Here is a 6869-nt window from a genome sequence, read left to right on the forward strand (position 1 = left end):
CCCAGTCCAAGAAGAATCTGACATGGAGTGCACTGATGCACAGCCACTGCTAGATTTATCTGCTGGTACATTCACTCAGAGCACTACATTGTCCTCGCAGTGTACTGAGCCAGAATCTGACCTTGATGAAACTCAGGTACCCCTTGCCGCATACTATACCACCTTATGTGGTGACACAGAGGAAGGTGCACATGACATTGAAGAGGAGGTGATGGATGACCCAGTTGTTGACCCAGATTGGCATCCATTGGGGGAAGAGGGTGCCGCTGCCAATAGCTCAGAAGAGGAGGAGGAGCACCCGCAGCAGGCATCGACATCGCAATAGCTGTTATCTGTCAGGCCCGGAGCAGTCCAAAAACGGTTTACAAAAACCAAAAGAATTGCAGGATCTCTAGGCCAGATGGTCAAATTAGCACAGCGTGCAAGGCCTCAAAATGTCTTCCATAGTAGGAAGAGTGCAGTGTGGCACTTGTTTGAACAAAATCCTAATGATCAGGCAAAGGTTATCTGTAAGAAGTGTGCAAAGACCTTTAGCCGAGGGAAAAATCTGAGAAATTTGAATGCCAGTTGTATGCTTAGACATTTAACCACCATGCACTTGCAAGCGTGGACGGACTACCAAACCTCACGTACCACAAGTGCAACTGCTCCCAATGAAGGTAGTCAGCAACGCTACATCGTTTCCCCCACTGTAAGCCCACCGGTTAGCACACCACCAGCAGCAAATGTTGAGGTGTGGTCGCAAGGCCAAAGCAGTCAGGGAATCACAATGTTATTGCTACAAAAGACTGAATCTAGGCCATCAGAAAGAACACCAACTCCATCACCATCCTGAACCCTCTCTCAGTCCACCATGTCCACCGCTAGTTCCACCATATGCAGCTCTCAAGTCCAGCTCACCATACCAGAGACTATAAGTAGGACAAGAAAGTACTCATCCTCTCATCCACATACACTGGGTTTGAACGACCACATTGCCAAACTAATCTTGTTAGAGATGATGCCATACCGGTTGGTTGAAAGCAAAGCTTTCTGCGAACTCATGGCCTACGCAGTACCATGCTATGACCTACCCAGTCGGCACTTCTTTTCTCGCAAAGCCATCCCAGCCCTCCACCTTCATGTGAAAGACCGCATTGTCCATGCACTCAAGCAATCAGTGAGTGGAAAGGAGCACCTCACAACAGATGCATGGTCCAGTAGGCATGGCCAGGGCCGTTACGTGTCCATCACTGCGCTCTGGGTTAATGTGGTGGGTGCAGAGTACACAGGGGACAGCAGTGGTGGGACAGTTCTGCCTAGCCCACGGTATAGGAAACAGTTGGCTGTAGGCGTTCAACCCTCGTTGAGGATGCAGTGGTCGAAGCTGAAAGACCTCTGTAAAGTCCTTCAGTGTTTTGAGGAATGCACACGACTGGTAAGCGCAGACGACGCCATCATAAGCATGAGTATCCCATTTATGCATCTGTTCATGCAAACTTTGACGCACATTAAGGAGCAGGCGTCTGCAGCCAAGGAGGATGAGGAAGAGGAGGAGGGAAGCCTTGATGACAGTAAGTCATTGTCTGCTCTGGGACCTCTCCTGGACAAGGTGGAGCAAGAAGAGGAAGAGGAGGAGGAGGATGATGATGGGGATGATTATTTAGGGGAGGAGGATGCTTCTCGTGGGGCAAGAGAAAATGTTGGCATGGCAAGGTCAGGTACAGGATTTGTGCGTGACTGGAGGGATGTGGATTTGCCAGAAAGTGCTCCTCCACCCAGCACTCGCAGTGCATCATTGACACCTGGAACATTGGCCTACATGTTATATTATGCCTTGCAGATCCTAAAAAAGGACCCCCGCATTGCCAAAATGATGAACGATGATGACTACTGGTTGGCCAGCATCCTGGATCCATGGTATAAAGGCAAATTCCAAAACATCATGCCACAGGAGAACCTTGACCTAATACTGGCTAACAAACAAGCAACTCTGCTAAACCGTTTGTTTGAGGCATTCCCAGCACACAGCAGCGGTGATGGTTTTCCCACGAGCCATAGGGGGCAACATGGAATTCCTGGTGTACACATCAGAAGTGGCTTTGGAGACAGGGGTTTCATGACCATGTTGTGGACTGATTTTTCAAGTCCCGCTCACACGACTGGTAATACTGCATCGATTGAAAGTGACAGGAGACAGTAGTTGTCAACTATGGTTACAAACTACTTCTCGTCCCGTATCGATGTTCTCCCTCACAGGTCATTCCCCTTTGACTATTGGGCCTCTAAACTGGACGCCTGGCCTGAATTGGCACAATATGCCTTACAGGAGCTCGCTTGCCCTGCTGCTAGTGTGCTATCGGAAAGAGTCTTCAGTGCTGCTGGCTCAATCCTGACAGAAAAAAGGACCTGTCTGTCGACTCAAAATGTTGATGATCTAACCTTCATTAAAATGAACCATGCATGGGTTTCAAAGGATTTTGTCCCACCTTCCCCTGATGACACATAGGTTGCCAGAAAAATGGCTCGCTTTTGTCCTCCTCTTCCACGGACTTCTCCAATTTCTCCATTTGCAGCTGCTGAATGTTCAACATCAACATATGCCATTTTTTAAACCTCCCTAACTGGGCTGCCTCCCCCCCATGGCCGGGGTCACCACCTAGCGCACGCAACCGTGCAAGTGCCATTGCCCTGGACAGGTGGGTGGGCTGACTCTTGGGCGCTGGCACTGGCACAGGGTCCCTCATAGTGCAATCAAGTGTCTCTGACGGTGGGGGTGCACACCCGCCGTCAGACACACCGGCGTACTATGAGGGGCCCAGTGCCACTACCGCTGTGTAGTCTGAGCTGTCAAATCCTTCCCTGGGACTGCCACTACAAATTTAGCGAACTGATAGATGATGGTTAAGACATAGCTATGCCCTGTCCTGCTGGCCGGGCTCTGGCTTCAGATGATCAATGGCTTCCATTTCTTATGGACGTCGACTCACAATGAGATGCAGTGGTGGTTTATCATCAGCTTTCACAGTTTTCCTACTCACAGACGTGTGACATTCCTGCCCGCATTTTTAAATGTGCCCTCTGATGCCAATCCAATAGAATCGCCTACAGCCTGTGGCTTCTGTCTTTTGCACTCCAAAGTTACCTGACAGATCATGATAGGCAGTTAGGACCATGTCTACATCTCTCCCTGTGATCAAAATTTGATGGAGATGAGTAACGGTGATGGGATCAACGGTACTGCGATACAGCAACCCTTTCTTCACAAAGAACTGTTTTCACTGTCTCCACACACAAAGTAATTGAGGGTCAGCATCGCCTCTGAGAATTCTCCCGGGAGTTTTTCCTGTGATTAGTAATTCCTAAATTTCTGCAATCACTCGACTTTATGTCTGTACTTTTATCCATCTCATTTCCTCTTGCGGAGAGTCTGGACTGTCTTACTGAGACAGAAATATATATGAAGATTTAAAAATACCCCAACAGTGTATACTGGTGTACGCTTCAAAAACATTTCCTTTTTTCTACTTTTTAGATTGTTGTCTAATCCATACTGAGGCTGTGAGTGTCTTTGTCGTACTTCGGAAATAAAGACGCAAATTTTAAATGTTTAAACTATGCTGTATATACCTGTTATCTGGTGATACTGTACCCTTTCTCAACTTTCTGCAATCTTGTCGAATCCATACTGTGCCTGAGACCGTCTGAGTCTGCCTCCTGATTACAGATGAGTGGTGTTTGAGTGGAACTGTTGGCCAAGTTCAAATTCTAGCTGTTTTGGGAGGTGTTAGATCCGTTCGTCGAACTACAACACTTTGATTAAAATTTGGCTGTTCGAGTTTCCGTTCGAGAACGTTTCGTTAAACAAAAGCGTATCATTTTTTTCACATTAATAATGGTTTTCAATGATAATAGACAGTTTTAGGGCATAGTAGCGGTGTCTGGTAGCCAGCGGTGTAGTACACCTGTGAAGGAGCTACACCTTGTGTGTTTCTAATAATTTTTTACCGCATATTGTCCTGAAAATCCTTTTGGGCCTAGTAACTGTGTCTGCTACTCAGAAGAGGAGCCCACCCGTGAACTGATCTATGCCGCCTGTTTATGAAAGAACCAGTTTTTGACTGCATTTACACCACTTAACACTTTGGGCCTAGTAACTGTATGCTACTCAGCAGAGTTGGCCACCCGTGAACCAAGCTATGCCGCCTGTTTATGTAAGAACTGTGTGCTACTCAGCAGAGGAGCCCAGCTGTTAAGCAAGCTACAGCACCTGTGGTTTGGACACTTAATTTTTTCACATTCTTTCTGGAATGCCGTTTAGGCCTAATTCCAGAATTACGGTTGACCTGCACTTACTGGGAAATGCTTGTTCGCAGGGAAGAATTGTAATCCCAGATCCCCATTACTAACAGAGTTCAGCGTGTTATCCACACCTGTAAGTGATACACGCTGGTCCTTTCATTGTAGCTCGCATGTAAGGGCGTGACAGACCTGTTACTGGCCGATCTCGCGTGCCAGAGCCTCGCATGTCCCTCTAGTAAGCTGGACGCGGACAGCGGGGGCATGCCTGAGTCTCATTCGTTAACGGAATTAAGCTTGCTATCAGTGCAGCTTTTTTGTGGATGGCATGGTTGAGGTTGCCCGTGTTGAGTCCAATTAAGCTGCAGGCTCCACTCCTGGTCATGCCCTTCTGGACATTCCTTTAAGGTACAGCTTTGCAACCATACTGCCCCAGGAAACCAAACACTTTTCCTGACAGTGACATTCTGGTCAAAGAGCACGATGACATCATGTCTGTACGCCCTCTGCCTAAACAGTCCAAGTGCAGAGAGATGGAAGATGGGGACGACGAGGAGTCCAGAGTACAGTGATTCCTTAGTGAGGAGACTTATTTAATTGTTTTAAAGGTTGGGAGCAATTTTTGGGGAGCACAATACTCTGGAGAATGATATCTGGGGCCCACCATACACTGGAGCATTCCAAAGGTGGACATCAGTCACTGGAGCAGCATTTACAGGGCCCATTATACACTGGAGCATTAGAAATGGGGCCCATTATATATGGAGCATTATTTGGGCCCAAAAGACACTGGAGCTTCATCCATGGTGAACAACATATACTGTAGCATTATGTGGAGCTCATCATATACTGTATCGAACATTATATGGGACCAATGATTCTGTATGGAGAAATATATGGGCCTCATTACTCTGTATGGCGCACTATGCGGTGGCCATAATACTGGATGGAGGAATATACTGTCTGTTTTTGGAGCTATTGGAGAATTTAAAATGGATATCAGTCATGTGATGTAAGAATTGAAGTATTTTTCATTGTACTGTACCACTATTTCTCTGCCATATCAAAGGATCATGAATTGTGTCATGTGTTAAAGGAGCCCAGTGACACTCTTTGGCCCTGGGCCCATGAAAATCTGGAGCCAGCACTACCCCCCCACAACTTTAGCCAAATAACCCCCAGTTTTCAATGCCTAACTATTATTATAAAGTAAGTTAAGGTTGACAAGCTTAAGGAATAAGAATTTATGTTTTTGGCATTAAAATGGGCACTGTTGGTGTGTTTCCTGTCCTCCACTCACTGCCGACTTTTCTTCCCCATTGACTTACATTGGGTTTCGTGTTTCAGTCGGACTTCGACTTTTCACAATAATCCGCCGATTTCCTCGATCCAACTTGCGAAAGTCGGGTTTCGTGAAACCCGACTCGACCCAAAAAAAGGCAAAGTTGCTCATCTCTAGTCACCTGGTGTGAACAGCGGCGAACTCAGTTACTGCACAGAGACACAGCAACAATGAAACAGAACGCTGTTCCCTGTTAAACGTCACAGAGCTCAGCTGGCTGATATGGCGCGAGTGAGGTCTCTACACTCAGCCCCTAGAACGCGGGGACTCGAGTCTAACCGGACCCACAATGCACATGGCATCGCACAAGCGATGCCACTACTAGGCGCTGGCATTTGGCACTGACTCTGCCTTCATCCTGCACTATCAGCCTAGGCACTAGCTGGCAGGGCTGAGCAACTCAAGCATACCAAGGATAGGGGATCATAATGAGTCAGTCACCAGAGGCAATCATACGTGCATACAGCACACACACCACATGGTCTATACTAGCACACGGCCGTGCGGCTGTGAGATCTTTTTATATATCCCAGTCTGCCAGGACCTTGCTAGTGGACCCATCTGGGCTCGCTTGAGGACCTGAGCAGCTGACCACCGACCACCAAAGCATGCTCAGTAGGGCAAAACCCGGACATAGTCTCAGGAATGACAGGTCGCTGCTGTTTGCTGTTGACTGCTATAGCTGAACCTAGAGAGGCAGAAACAATCAATCGCACAGCATGGGTCTGAGCAATATGCTGAGACCGACGTCTCTACCGAGCAGGATCTGCTGAGACTGAATGGGAGACCTCAGGAGAAAACATGGCCCGAAATTCCTCCTGTGCAGAGGGAGAATCCCGGTGACTAACGAGTAGAGTTGAGCGATACCAGCCGATACTTGAAAATATCGGATCGGAATGGATCGGCCGATCTTAAAAAAAAGTATCGGTATCGCCGATTCCGATACCGGGAACCAATGCAAGTCAATGGGGCCAAAATATCGGAATTAAAAAAAACCCTTTCTTTCCTTGTAGGTTAATTCTACATGAAGAAAAACAACTAAGAATAATGTAGAATGTATTGTGGGAGGTGGAGGAGACATTAAAGCCATAGAGGTTTAGCCCAATCAAATGGAATAGCAGGAATTAAACTTTTTTTTTAAAGATGTTAGGAGTTACAAAGATATTGACTATGTTAGCCTCATTTATATTTTGCCAGACATGTATGTCTTCTTCTTCTTTCTTCTTCTTCTTCTTCTACTTCCTTTTTT

The sequence above is a fragment of the Dendrobates tinctorius genome, unplaced genomic scaffold, assembly GCF_039654945.1.
Source record: "Dendrobates tinctorius isolate UK_male_01 unplaced genomic scaffold, ASM3965494v1 ptg000326l, whole genome shotgun sequence".
NCBI lineage: Eukaryota > Metazoa > Chordata > Amphibia > Anura > Dendrobatidae > Dendrobates > Dendrobates tinctorius.